General features: G+C 27.8%; 1 protein-coding gene across 2 annotated transcripts in view; it reads left to right on the top strand.

Moving 5' to 3' along the window:
- Positions 1–15,911, top strand: part of LOC129962633 (dual oxidase maturation factor 2-like) — a 222,775-nt gene that overhangs the window by 37,397 nt on the left and 169,467 nt on the right. The window contains exon 1 of one of the 2 annotated variants that reach the window (XM_056076488.1): positions 11,789–11,965. The exons of the other annotated variant lie outside the window; for it this stretch is intronic. The gene's annotated coding sequence lies outside the window, so the exon portion shown is untranslated. Of the gene's footprint in view, positions 1–11,788; positions 11,966–15,911 lie in introns of those variants that run through there. 2 annotated transcript variants of the gene reach the window in all.

Consider the following 15,911-nt stretch of genomic DNA (forward strand, 5'->3'; position numbering starts at 1 on the left):
AATATTCTAGTTCGTTTGTAATATTTTTATTCTAAAATGATTACATTTCATATTCTTTTTATTATATTTTTCACTTTAAATAACTCATTTTTTTAAAAATAAAAATAAATATGGGTATCAAAACAACAAAACACAACTGTTAAAGCGTTATATCTTGGTATAACAAATTGGTATTTTATTCACATTTCAAATATATTTTAACTTTCAGTGTGTATTTAAGAATTTATTTCTAATGATTAAATTATGTTTCAATTTATTTATAACAAACATCTTTCGATTTTCAATTAAAAAAATATCTAAATATTATTTTATGGAAGAAACTAAATAAAACGCTTGTCTGAATAAAGCTTTAAAAAAAACCGTAAGTGTGTCAAGAAATACAATCTTCTTTCTTCATTTGAAAGATTTTATCTGATTGAGATTGTCTGACAGTTAAAAACTATTCGAATTTGTCTTTTTCGCACGTAACTATGTCACATGTCTGGTATGACTTTACGTCCTTCAAAAGTGATTTGTCGATGGAATCTCATTTGATAGAATTTTTCTTACTTTTTAAAATTTTCTAACCGATTACACATTGATATAAAGGAAAACATACACTAATCACAAATTTTAGAATTTTGGTAGTTAAATTTTTATTAATTAGGGTTTGTTTTGTAAAGAAGTAAACGTTCAGCTAGAAGCAGAGATTAAATTATAAATTAGAATCGTGAAGAACAATGGCGGTAGGCTGATCAATCATGTCATTTGATATATCTTTTGGTAAAGCTTTTTAAAAATTTTAATTTAAATCCGTTATATTTATAGAAATGCGTGTGGCTCTGTTTGAGTAGACAATTGTAAAGTAAAATCAGACTTATTATCTAGTAAAATAGCGAAAACAGTGTATTTTATCTTCAAAATATCTTAAGTATTTTATAATACGGATTCGCCTTTAAAATCAAATCTTTTGGATTTATAATAAAGGCAAATTCCTGAGATTAACATATTCATGGTATTAGTTTCTGAACTTGGCATTGAAATATTAACTTAAAGCGTTCACGTGCAATTGTGAAATGTGATTTATATGCTACAACCTTGTTGCCATTCAAAGTGATGTAATTCACAGTTCTTTATACGTATTCTACTGTGAAATACAGTGCTTCAATACAAATGAATCATAATTGCTCATAAATGCTGCATTTATTATTCCTCTGAGTTATTTTAATTGAGGCTTTTAGATCTCTTAATTGTTCGACAAGATTTAATAGCTTCAGCTATTGTTATAAAAATAAGGTGTTATGATATGACCGTACCACCTTGACACATTAATACGAATAACATCTAAATTAGTTAAATCTGTGCTGATGTACAAACACACAATCATCTGAAGGTGTCATGTATTGTCTCGCTAAAACAAACAATGGTATTATTAAATCTATGATCTGGTATTTTACTGAAAACTTCAGCAACAACATGACGACAACTTAATTTGGAAATGTTTGGCTATTTGTTTTGGTTCATTTACTAAATGGTTCTTTTGTCTTTGGTGATATAATTTTGGTTTGATTTTGAACTTATTTTGGATATTTTTGTATAATCTTTCGTCTGATTGTTTTTTTTTCCTAAGAGACAAGAAAGAAAATCAGTAAAAGCAATATTAATACAGCAGCAATTCATATATGAGGAAATATTGCCTTCTAATAATTAAGGTTTAGTGGAGTTATTATTTTAATGTACGTCTCTAATACGATTTTAATTAGGTACTTATAGGAAAAAGAAACAAAGAAATTAAACATTAAAAAAAGAAATTAACTGATATTCATTTTTTTATTATTATTCACTTTTCATATGGATTATTATTTATTTTCTTTTCATTCATTATATTTTTTTTGCATCGATAATTAGCCTTAACCAATTGACGTTTGCAAATGTTATCTCCCATGAACCGGTTTTTGTATCTTTTAATTCTTGATGTCTTTGTTTAAATCACTTATCTTGTTTTTGCATTTTGATAAAAATTTGTAACTGAATCATTTTATATTTTCTCCTCCCCATCGATTTTTTTCTTCGAACCTTTCACTTTCAGATTGGAAAGTTTGACATGAGTTATAAAAAAAATGAGATAAATAACATTTAGTAATTTAGAATTAAACACTGGAAGAAAACATTTTAAAAGTGAATCAATTTTATTATGTACTAGCCACCTTTGGCGACCAACGGTTCGCCAATCTTAATGCTCGTTAAAATGTTAATAATTAAATATTTTATGTAATTCCTACTTTAATAGCTTCTACATCAAAATATTTTAAAACTTCAAATTTTGATAGTCATATAATTCACTCATAATATTTTAAAGGTCTTCAGTCATAACGTAATATGTATCCCTCTAATTTTTTTGTTAGCTCCCGTAGAATTTATGCTTTAAATTAAAAAGGAAATGATTAATCTCCAATTAATATAATACAAAGCATACAACTAACCTAAAAATAATTTAAATCAAGTCCGCATTTGTTTAAAACAGTTGTCAAAAATCAAAACACAATGCATATGCGTGAATTTTCAATGCCAGTTATGGTAACTCAAATGTGTGAATTTTTCTACGCTAGTTGGGGTAACGCTATGTAGATTAGAAATTTTTAATTTCCTTTATTCTATTTTATTTTAATTCAAAAGTACTTCAGAATGAATCTGAAAGATCTATTAATTAACAATGTTTAATTTTAAAGGCTTCAACCACTAAGAAAATAAACAGAATCGTTTGAAATAATCGGTCGAAAAATTTTAAGCCTAACCTTATTAGCGTGGGAAGAACAAACTGAAACCTTACTCATTTGGCGATAGGGAAATGAAGATTTTTTTAGGTGGGAAAGTTAGTTTTTAATTAATAATTAAAATTCTAATTAAAATTTCAAAAAAAAACATTCCCGACTTCCAAAGTATACATGTACCCAATTTGGTAGCTGTAGGTTAAATGGTCTGGCCTGTAGAGCTCCAACACACACACACACACACACACACACACACACACACACACACACACACACACACGCACACACACACACACACACACACACACACACACACATTGAGCTTTATATAAATATAGATTTACCGATTTTTATTTTACCTATTTCTCATTTTATTCCTCAAACGATTTTTTTCTTCGAATTAAAAAATAATTCAATATTTGTTTATTCATTTATACTACAGAAGTTAATAACGCAACTGCAAACGATTTATTCAATAAATTTACTGTTTATATACTTATGAAGATATAAATGGCAACATTATTGGCTAATGATTCTGTCGAGAATAATTTTTGGGCTAATTGTTTTCATGAGCGTGAGCATAAATAAGTTAGTAGAATTTAACTTCAGCCTGTCTGTTTTAGAAAAACTTGAGAGAAATCTGTTTTTCTTACTTTTATGAAGAATGGAGGAAAAAAATATTTTTACAGCTTTTACATATAAAATTATAGCCCCAATTTTTGTGGAAAAACTCTATCATTTCCGAAGTTATGAATTCCTCAAATGGTAATATGCTCTATTATTTTTTCCCCTTTAGATATATGGTGACTGTGAGAATAATATAATAATTGCAGTAAATTATCAAACAAAAAATGCAATTTATTTTAGAAGAATAAATTAAGAATTAATTAAAAAAATAATTAAAATGTTTTAAAAAATGAAAGGGTAAACTAAAGAAAGATTTCTGCAGTGATATTTATATATAGTTTTTATCACGTTAACTACAAATTTATACTTAAATATAGAAGCTGATATTATGCAAATAATTTTATAACAATTAATAAATATTTAAATGTAAACTATGAAACGTGGTACGAATATAGTGGGATTTGGCTAATTCGAACATTTTTTTAAAGTCTTTTATTAGTTTTAGTTTTTCTGTTAATCATTCGAATTTTCTCTGTCCATTTTCATTTTCTTTTATGTTAACATATCATCAATAACTTGGATTTATTTTGGGGAATTCGAAGTAAAAAAAGTTGTTTGTATTATTGAAACATTTTCCTAAGTTAAGTATTTCCAAACCTTTGATGTTTAACCTTTGATGTTAAATAAATGCTTTGTAAGACTTAATTTACATGAGGGCTTTGCTACTGCTGTACGATATATTGAATAAAAAAAATGAAATTTCAAAAAAATGGGAACACATTACATGGAAATTTCGCTATTTATTTGAAGTCTTATTGTACAACTTTTCCTTTTCAGCATTTTCAATATAATTTATTTTAAATTATTCATTTGGTAAAATTATTATTTTGAAAATTATCAAAAATATTAATTATAGCTATTTATATTTTATTTATTAAAATTACTATTTATTTATTAATTACGTGTTGTTCATTAAAACTATTTAACATTAAAAATAAATCTTTACAATCATTTTTAGCTTAAAAATTATCGCTTTTTCTTACTGCACTCATTTTAAACTGAGATTTTATTATTTTCAATTTTTTGATAAATCGAATTTGATTGTGATCTCATTCGGCTTCGAATTAACCAAGGTCCGTTGTTTTTCTATATTCTTCAATATATTATATTCTTGAAATTTTTACTTGTGGATTTTAACAATCAAAATAAAGTTGTTAAAAAATCGCTTTTAAAAAAACTAGAGCAGTAATTAAAGTTGTTGCCGTTTAATAAAAGAGAAATAAGGAAAAAAAATCGCTTTTAAACCAAACGATAATTTTAATTTTCATGAATTTTGAATTTGAATGATTTTTGCAAATCGGAGCTTTTAGATTGGTTTCAGCATTCAATCGCTTTGTGTTTTGATGAGAAAAATACATTCAATCAAATTTAAAGCGTTTAATAAACGAGCACTATGTAATGAATTTCTAACGATTGTTTCGACAACTGAAATTAAAAACAAATGACGTCACTCAAGCGAAACGTTCGCTACTGTTTGTAAACTCGCTAGTCACGTGATTCCAACCTCGATCTGCATTCCGTTTCCGGTCACGTGAGGAGCAGCAGCAGCAACCAGTTGATCACGTTTTTCAGGGTTAGAGCGGAGATTCTCCTTTTAAAGACAGTTACCTCACTGAGACCGAACTGACAGGTAGTGTGTGTTTCCCATTCAGCAGCATTTCTCCCTGCTTGATCTTTCAGCGTTAAAATAGAAATATCGATGTTTTAAACACGGTCGCAGCTAGAGTATTGCGACTATTTATTTCACAGAAGACGCTTTTAATTTGTTTGCTAAAATATTTTGAAAAATCACCAAAAAAAAAAAAAAAAGATCATTATAATTGTTATTCTTTGTTTTGCAAAAGATGAAAATATTGTATCAAATGATATTTTTTTGTGTATACGGGATGTTACAGATGCCTTGCCACAAAAGAATTATAATCGGTGGCATCTCAAGATGACAGTATAGTAGACTCTCAGTAATCCGCAGATATCAGACGAGTGGACTCCGGATTAACAGAAGCATCAAATCAGTATAAATTCACTTAAAATAAACGGATTTAATACTAAAATTTATGTTTACTGTACAAAATATTGCAAAATTACACAAAAAATTGTACTGTTAGTTATTACAAAATATAAATCAAACTTTAGTTTCTTACATAGCAACATGGCACTTCTTGGCATTTTAATGTTTAATTCACCCATATTACCAACTTGAAAACACTTTTAATATTATATACGTTAGGGGCATGTTTGAGATTATATAATTTTGAGTATAAAGAGGGCATATAATTTTTTCTTACTATTAAACTGGAATATCATAATTAGAGATTTTCAGTTTCATTGAGTTTTATTGGTGGGGAAGTCTAGTCATTATGCTTACAGATTCACTTTAATAATTTACAACTGAGGTTTCTACCTTGTGATATGTACACTGGTTTTTAACTTGCATTATAAAATTCTGCTTCTTGAAATAAGGATTACTTTGAACTTGTCCTGCAATTGAATAATTGATTATTCTGATGAATAACCGTTAGCTTTCATCATAAGTCAGCGCGAAATTATTGCAAAGATGTTTTCATTTGTTAAGAGGTGTACTATATTTCCATAAAAATGGATAAAATTTAAAGCAAATAAATAATTCTGTAAATGTTATTAGATAAATTGATGCCACCACTTAAGATAATTATCAAACATTTCTTCTCTCAAAAGGAGAGTTCCGGAAGGAATTATGATAAAAGGAGATATTCAAAAAGTAAAATCTATTAAGGAGATCAATAGGAAATCTACAGCATGACTATTTATGCTATCGATTCATTTGATCATTCAGGCCAGTGAAAGGGCCTTAATTAATAATATTTATTTCGAGTTAATGAAAAGGCGGGTAATTTTTAATATTAATTCGTAAAAGGCAGGAACGTTAAAACTTTTGTTTTGAGAAATAATTATGAAATTATCAATGTTAAAATTTAGGGACTGAAAAATTCTCTCAAATCAAATTTTGTCTTATAAAAAAAACTATTTGAAACGTTTAAAGAAGATAGCTTTTCACCATTCTGACACATTAAAATTTCACATGAGCATATATTAATTAAAGCATAGGATACCTTCGTAAATTCTTCACCTATGAAGTACTGGGGAAATACAAATAGATAAAATATTCCAGAATGATAAATTCTTTCTTTTTTTCACTATTATGGTTACACATTAAACATTAGCCATTAATTTTCTGAAAATATTGGAAATTGAAACTTAAAAATTCAGAATTTTTTTAAAGAATCAATTAAATGAATCTAGGAAATATTCTGAACGACATAATATAGTATTACAATAAAAAACGTATTAATATATAAGAAATAAATTATAAATATAAATAAAAATTATATATATATATATAGAGTTGAATAAACTTTTTATAGTTGAAAAGTCGTTTCTGATCTGAATTCTATGCATATAATTATAACTATACTTACACTATTTTTTCAAAAAATTCATTCCTAAATTTATGACTTATACAAATGGCAGCTTCAAATTTATTCTTTTAGAAGAGTTTCTATATCTTTTAAACATTAAGATTCTTTTCTACGTTTATTTGTTTTGTTATTTATGTTTAGGAGAATATTAATAAATGTTCTGATTAAAGATTTTTGTCAAAAAATATTTAAGGGATGTTTAATTCTTTTCAACATTTTAAAAGGAATAAGTTAGCTCATAATACAAAAAAATACAAAAAAAAAAAAAATGTGTGTGTGAGAGAGAGAGAATTGCATAATGGTAATGTTTTTTTCCTTACAAGTTATATAAAATTCAAAAATTATTAATTTGGAACTGATTTTTGGAAATAGTTGCTGTGTTGAGGTATTTTCCTACTTTGCAATAATTGGATTATTTTGTTCCTCTTGTTGTGATTGCATAATTTTTGAAAAACTAATGATATTTACAAAGCATACTGAACATCTATTACAATGGTAGTAACATTTAAAGAAAACCACAATGGTTATATGAAAAAGAAGCTGTATAAGTAACTATAGAAAGAAATTCTTTCATATTTTCATCTCAAAGAAAGAAGAACACTTTTCTTCTATAATTGAAACTCTTGAAAACATTATTCATATTTTCTTATATTGTTCTTACATTATTCTGATTCCATGTTCCAAAACAGGAAAAATAAGTTTGCAAAGCAAAGCAGCAACCCCCCCCCCCCCCCGTCACAAAAAATATTAAACATAATTACTCTTAAAATTAATAAATTAAGAGGAAAGCTATGGGATTTTGAAAAAAAAATATTTCATTAAATATCCATATTTTGAAATATCAGTATTAAAAAAAGTAATTGCAAATTATGACAATTTTACAGGAATTACGTTATACAAATAACAAAGACAGCACATGGATTTTTAGTTTCTCTCAATTCATTACTAAGTTATTAGCTGTATCCCTATACTGAAAATAAAATGATGGTGTAAAATATTTTAAGCAAATTTAAATCCATTTACTTAGGAATATCCCGAAAACATCTTCAAATTTTAAACAAATTTCAGTTCATTAGAAATAAATTTCGTACGAAAGAAGAAAATGTTTATTTGCTTTCTTCTAGCTGCATCAATGAATTTGATTCCATTGTTTGATCTCAATCATTAGGATAAACCGGAACTGTAACGTGATTGATGAGAGTTAAAAAAAACATCTTGGGAATTTTATTGTGACTAAAACCATCTTTTTGCTATTAGTAACCTTAATAAATCAATAGAAACACATACATAATTATTGATAAAAGTCTTGATTGCTTAAGATTGCAATGAATAAAGTTTATGCTAGAAGTTTATAAGAAGAGAGAGATTAAAATCTTTATGCTTTTGCGTCCGTTTTTCATCCCTTTTATTTTCTTGAAGTTCGACTGGCAGATTTTGATGAATATCCATGTTTTAAAACGACGTGAGTCTGAAAAATGCAGTTTGGGAATTATATCTGTCTGTTAACATTATAACTTAACAACGCATTAAGCTAAGCATTTGGTATGCTGACTTAATCAAAAATTTTTAAAATTATTTTTAAATCAAAATTTAGACGAAATCTGTCGGAAGACAGTTTGTCTATCCGTATGATTGATTGTTAGTATAACGATAACTCATAACTCATTTCATTTATATTAAGAATAGCTATATGAATGAAATTTGATATACAGATTGATCATCATTGTATTGTATCTGTATAATTCTGTATTAAAATAATACTGAAAAATAGACTATCATGAATATGATAGCTCAAAAATGCTACGGTTTAAATAAATAAAATTTGATAATCAGGTTTGTAACTAGAATTCTAAATGTATGCCGTATTTCGAATCCAATGGATAAAAAAAGGCGTTTAAAATGTATTCTCAATTTTCTTTATTTTATTTCGTAGCACAAAGCTCATCAAACTTCTTCACTATATACCGAAGAAAGGAACTCGCACTTCAAAAATGAATAATCTTCGAGCTTTTGCTGTCTTCCTTAGTACTCCATGCACGCCGCTAAATAAAGGAATGCAGATGAGGACAGAAATGGAATAAAAAATGGCGTTCTATCATCTTTGTATGTGGGAAATCCCAGAGGAGAAAATTCTCGACTTTTCACTTTGGTTTGACTTTTAAAATCTCTAATATTAGACAAATATATGGCATATGGCACGATATCTTTGGCATAAAATGCTCGATATCTGATCAATGAATTTTAGTTTAATCGTTATATTTTGATGAAGTAAGATAAATAATGATTTAGAGAACTAAATGAGAAAATTATATTTTAAAGAAATCATCAATATATTTTTTAATTTATTGTTTGGTTTATATGCTTTTCTACTAGATAGTATAATTTCAGACAAAACATATCAAAGGAGACGTCTCGTAACTGGCAGAATTGAATAATAAAAGAAAGAAAAATAACATTTGATCGACTGCGGAATATTTTGGAATATTTACAAAATACAATTCATATACATATAAACGCTTTAAGGTGTATGCTCACACTTGAAACTTCGAAAATCGTTCAAAATATCGAATATTTTTTTTATTGCTTATCTAATATTATCTCTGATCCTTTATCTTTCAAACGATACCAAGATGTTGTCAATATTCGAAATATTTCTCGAGTTATAAGTATTTTTCTTGAGGTGCTTTCATTAAAAACTCTAGTTACGGTTTTTTTAAAACTCATTTTATGAAGAATGATATTTTTCCACTGAAGAATGATATTTTTATACAGAATTATACAGAAGAATGATATTTTTGATGAAAAAATTGTTAAAAAAAACTATACATTTTTATAATTTGTTTGAGGCAGACAACATGAAGACTAATATTAGGCATCGTTTCCAACTAGAATTGAGTGTATGTACAAATTAGAATTTAAGATATCATGTTTCAGAAAATATGCTAATTAGCTCATTAAATGTTATTTAATTAATTAATAATTAGTGTAATATTGTTTTTTCTCACTGAAATGAATTTAAACATATATTAATGGCCTACTGTGGAAAAACTGTATTTTTAAAGTTAAAATTAAAAAAAAAATCTTCTAGTGTGTACGTACACCTTAATGATTTTGTTTGACTCGTCAGTGACAAACTTTTTGCTGACAATCAATATGGATAAAGGTCTCAAGAGAGTAATACAAATATCATTAATGGCAAGCATAATTAAATTCAAAATATTTCCGGTTCAGATTCAGTGCATGTCGCATTTCGTACTGGGGCTCAGATAAGGCTAAACTACATGACACATAGCACAAAGTTGTCTAAAATTTCTTAAAATATTTTCAGTAATGATCCAAGCACACGATCCATCCGTTTTACAAAAGGCTATACAAAGCCTACAAATAAAGTATTAATCCGCGTACAATGATGAGTCGGATTCGATCATCGAATGACTGAATTTTTAATTTTAAATCTTCAGTTAAATGAAAGTATTAAGTAATTTAAAATGCAAAAATCACTTGAAAGTCTTTCAGTTTTTCAAATACTATTATATTATTATAGGAACTGAAATAATAATAAATCTCCCATATAACTAACTCATACCAGGATGAGTTATATAATTAGGAAGTTAAGTGAATTCATACATCAAGGTGTTAGCTAAAGATCGATAAGACAAATGCTTCATTATATTTTACTAAAATTAATATAACAGCATTACAGCAGTATTGTGTTCGGATTTTATGTGAATTAATGGAATTAAATGTGATTATTTTGGTTTGTATTAATATCTCGTTTTAAAGCAACGCCAGGGCTATTTTGGCACGGACTTCGTAACTTCGAACCGTTGTCAGGTGACCAGGACGACATCTAAGCTGGTACCCTCTTCCAGCTTCCACACCACACGGTCCTTAGGTGGAATCGGGGGTCTCGAACCTGATGCCCTCTAGTTCTCAATTCGAGATCTTACCATCTGGTCACCGCGGCCCTACGATTGCTTTAGAAAACTGTTTTCTGAGGTAAGGAATTTCTCAGTAAATTTCTGAGTAAAAGGAATGGAGGATTTCAGATTCGAAACCCGATTCTCTCAATGAATGATCGTGCATTTGGGGTCAGCGCACTTAATGCATGATGATGGTGAAAGTTAGACATCGTCCCATCACATGGTTCCAAAGTTTGGATGGGGGGGGGGAGAAGAAAAGGAAATGCCAGCTCAGGTGACTTCGTCATCTGTCCACAGGCGAAAATCTGTCTCAAAGTCCGTTCTAGAATATCTCTAATATTGAATCAAAAAGGGTCATTATAATATTTCTATACTAATAATTATTTTTTATCCGTATTTCTAAAGAACCGACAAAAACTTTTCGAAGGGGTGGAGTGGGGATCGAGAAGCTTGGAGTCGGAAGTTGTGCCCCCTCAGAGCTTTTTACATTTTACTCACACACCCTATCCTATTTTATTCCTTTCCCTCCCTTTGAAAATATTTTATACTTCACCTCAATTTAATTTACATAGGAAAATTAACATGTAAATTATGCAAATGAAGCATTATTTCATAAAGAATTTAAAAATCTACTCAATTTAGTTGCTTGATAAAATGCTTTATCAGAATTTTTTTCTTTATTGATACTGAACATTCTTGAAAAATCCAATGATCTTTGTGACTCCTATAGGGGTCGGAACTCATTATTTCCATCACTATGTGATCCGATTCTCTCATCCATCAGAGCTTTCGGACGGACCTCCTTCTCCTTCGAAGTCTCTCTTTTCTCTGAATCCCTCACCTTCAAAATCCACTTTTTTTTTATCAGTTGGGAAATACCCCTTCAGTTGGTTGGGCGCATGCGCTCTCCCGATCACTTTCACCGGAGCGGGCCCGCTGCTGATCGGACGGCCGGCATTTGCGCGTAGGGCCCTTGACCCGCTTGCGAGCCGCCGTGATGTGTGTGAAGGTCGCGGAAGTGTGTCAGGAGCCGCCGTCTGTTTATAGTTAGGTTCGTCGGTCCCGCTCACTTTCACTCGACAGCTCGCTCCTTCGACACACACGCTCACGCTCCTCTTCCTTCATCTTCTTTTTCCAGAGCATCCCGAAGGTAGGTCTCTTCTTCTCATCTTGAAACATCTTCACCCGTAGGCACTTGTAAGACCGTAATGAAAGTATCATACGTTTATGTCAGCCTTACATTATAATGATTTGTTTCTATTAATTAGTGAGATAAATGATTAGAGAATTAGAGTTCATATCCTTACTGTAATGCTACTTATTTTTCAAATGTTTTAAAATTTTAATTTTTCTCCACTAATTTACCTTTGTCGGTCGTATATTTTCAGACATATTAGTTCGGAGTGTTTGGTTCTTCGGAACGTTATGCTCCATCAGAAAACGATTTATTTTTCTTTACCACATACAAAAGAAACTTTGTTTTTCTCGTCTCTCCATAAATAGTCTTTAATGAAAATGGATTTTTAAATTTTCTTAAAAAACTTCATTTTTATGCGTAAGAATTTTGTATTGTAGAATCATTACTTGTGTCAGAATTGGAAAACGACTGTTTACTCCATTCCTTCAAAAAATGCTTTTAAAGAAAGCGAATTTTTTAAATCCTCCTCCCTTTTCTTTGATGGAAAATTTTTGTTCTTTTTCCCCCCTCCTCTTTCTTTTTGTTTTTTTCCTTAATATTTTTATCGATCATTTTTACATCATATTTAACGGTTAATGTCAGAATTTAGGCATTTATTATTCGTGTATGCTATCTTTTGAGATAATTGATTCTATGCGTCCCTTCTGAAGGCTATTCTTTTTAATCTTTTTTTTTTCGAATGAATTTTTCCATTATCCATGTTATTTAACCTTCAATGCTTACATGCAGCTAACAGTTTGTAGAATATATTTCCTTGTTTTTTCATGGCTTTAGAGTGGGATTATTTGGTTATATAATCTATTTAGATATCCTTATGAATTTTTCTTTTCTCTACATTGATATTCTTTGTAATTCTTCGCTGAAAATGAAAAATTTTGCGCTTAAATTTGATATTTTAATGGTTAAGCTTACTTCAGTCATATAGAGCAAGAATGAGATCATGAAATGATTCCATATCGTTTTTTTCTCTCTCAAATTATTTCATTCAATCCTTTTAAATTAAACATTTTTTAATTTCACGATACCTAATTTTTTTATTTTGGCATTAAAATATTATTTTCATCACTGATTAATTCTATAAAATCTTTTCTTTTGTTTATTCTTGTTATTAAGAAAAAATTTTAGTCCTTCTCCTTCCATCGACAAATTCAGTGAAAATTCAAAAATATTTTATTCCATCAAAAAGTTATTTATTAGTTTTATTTAAAATGTAAAATAATAGTTTGTTTGCATTCATAATTAGAAAAATCTCGAAGAAGGCATTGCACTTTCTTTTCATCTCAATCGGTCAAATTCTTCACGATATGCTTTTATCAATAAAAGAATTTGATTTCTTTTTTTATCTTGTTTAATTTTTTCATTTTTCCGATTATTTAATTATGTTGAATATGTTTATTTATTTTCGTATTTATAAATAATTTCATTAGGTTAAATCACCCAAAAAATTGTATTTCGCTCGTTATATCGATGATTCTTTCACATAACGAATTTTAAAATAAATTTTGTTTCTTGATAAATATTTTAAATAAATATTGTCAAAACTTCGGAATTATTAATTTAACGATGGACATTATCGATGAATGGAATATATCGATGAATGTCATTATTTCAGTTACTTAAATACATCATATGAAATTAATTGTGTTTATATAATTATAGTTTTATTCCATTATTTCATATATATATATATATATATATATATATATATATATATATATATATATATATATATATATATATATATATATATATATATATATATATATATTGTTTCATTATATATTTCATCTCCAAATTTTAATTTTAATTTATGTATATCAGTATGTGAAAACTATAATTATTTACCCTAATGGTTTAATTTTCGTCCACAATTAAAGTACAGTTTTTCCTTTGTCTCCAAAATCATTTTCTGAAATTTTCCGATTTATTTAAAGTTATTATGTTCAATTTTCTGTCTTGTCGGGTGTAATTGTTAAGTGAATGCACTTTTCTAATGTGACTAAAATGACACATTTGTCCATATAAGAAAACCAGACATTTTATGTATTAATAGTTAGAAAAAATAAATTCTGTCTATTTAAAATTGGAAGTACATTGTTATATTCTTCTAATTACTGGATGGCATTTTTGTTCGCCATATCTGTTCATAATTTTTTTATTTTTTTTATTTTTCATAGTTATTTCATCATTTTCTCCTAAAATATATGTAATTTTAAAATTTCCTCTCATAATATTAATCCTTTTATGTTGATGTGAGTATTTAATTATTAATAATTAGTTAATAATATCTTTATGCTTTAATCATTTTTTTAATGTTCGTTTTCCTGGCATTTCTTACAGAATTGTTCTGAAAAGAATAAAATACCTTTTGTCAACAGAAAATTGCGGTTGATTGAAGTGCATTCTCATACACACCCACAAAATTACACCGCACTTAAACTTTTGTTTCTGCCAGCTTCTCTTTATTTATTTATTTATCATATTAATATATGTTCTTCTGATTTTCTTAACTGCTTGAATCTTCTTCAAATAATCAAAACGATAAATCAGAATTTATTAACATATCTGAATTACTGATTCTAAAATTAGTTTATTCACACTAGTATTGAAAAAATACTTGTGTCTCTATTGCCATGATTTAATTTTTTAAAAATATTTCTATAGATCCCTCCCTCTCCCCCCCCCCCCCCGATATAGATTTCTATTTCTATTTTAAACTTTCTGTATTAAATATTATTCGCTTATATCTTTGACTTCTGCATATGAGTAGGACGGATCAGAAGAAACTTGTTTGCTAGTGAGTGATTCATTTTTCTGTAACCGCATGAACCCGTCGTTTCCTTGGAGAGGGGAAAAAAAAAAAAAAAAAAAAAACCTTTTCAGTGACTCATCATAACTTTTTCTGCGAAAATAATTCTAATTGCCTATTTTTAAACTTCGCCATTTTTGTTAAAAACTTCATTTTCGTGATGCGTTACTTGCAATTTATGCTCATTTTACCTTTATTTTTTAAAATTTACTTTCAAATAATTTTTAAATTCCTGTTTAAAGTTAGGTACATATGATAAACTTTTAAACCAAAATTCAGTAATTTTATTCTCATTTTTTATTTATTCTAAATTTATTTATTTCCATAATTTTGTATCGTGTATTAAGAAAATATTTACATAACCGAACTATATTTAAAATTTAAAGAATTGTTATCAAGGTCGCTCATATCTTCTAAAAATTTCTCAGGTGGATTATATAAATGCAAATTATAAACTAAATTCATTTAAATCAAAAGGAATGTTGTCTTGTAAACATGTATCTGGCCTTTACAACCATCTTATCGAAACAAAAATATTTTCTTACTATCATTTCAGTAAAATTAAATTCAGATTTTTTTTTAAAAAAATTTTAAATTCCACACCTTTTTGAATTTAAATTCAAATTGCGATTTCAAATTCTCATTTTTTTAAAATTAAAATTTATTTTTTATTTTTAAGAGGGTTTTGAATTATCCTATCTTCTCCACAAAACCGGTCATGTTTCATCAGATGCCATTTGTATTCCAGCCGATTCTGTTAGAAGGACTCAGATCGTCCTCCAGTACAAATTATATCTTTTAAGGAATTATTTTTCTCGTTTTTTTGCATTGCTTTTGCGCTAAAAGGGTGACATCATTTTCCCACGACAGAATTTTAAAGATAATTTTTGATGGTAAAAATGTAAAACTAGTAATTATAATAATTAAGGTTACTTACTTGGAATAATTATGGGATGATTAACTTTAGAACTTTAGAATTGACATTTGTAATTTAAATTTTTAAAAATGGATAAATTCTATGCTAAGGATTTAGAATAGTTAATTTTTAGATTAAACAGTAAAGAACACACAATGGGTAATTATTAAATT

The sequence above is a fragment of the Argiope bruennichi genome, chromosome 3 (assembly GCF_947563725.1).
Source record: "Argiope bruennichi chromosome 3, qqArgBrue1.1, whole genome shotgun sequence".
In the NCBI taxonomy this organism is placed as follows: domain Eukaryota; kingdom Metazoa; phylum Arthropoda; class Arachnida; order Araneae; family Araneidae; genus Argiope; species Argiope bruennichi.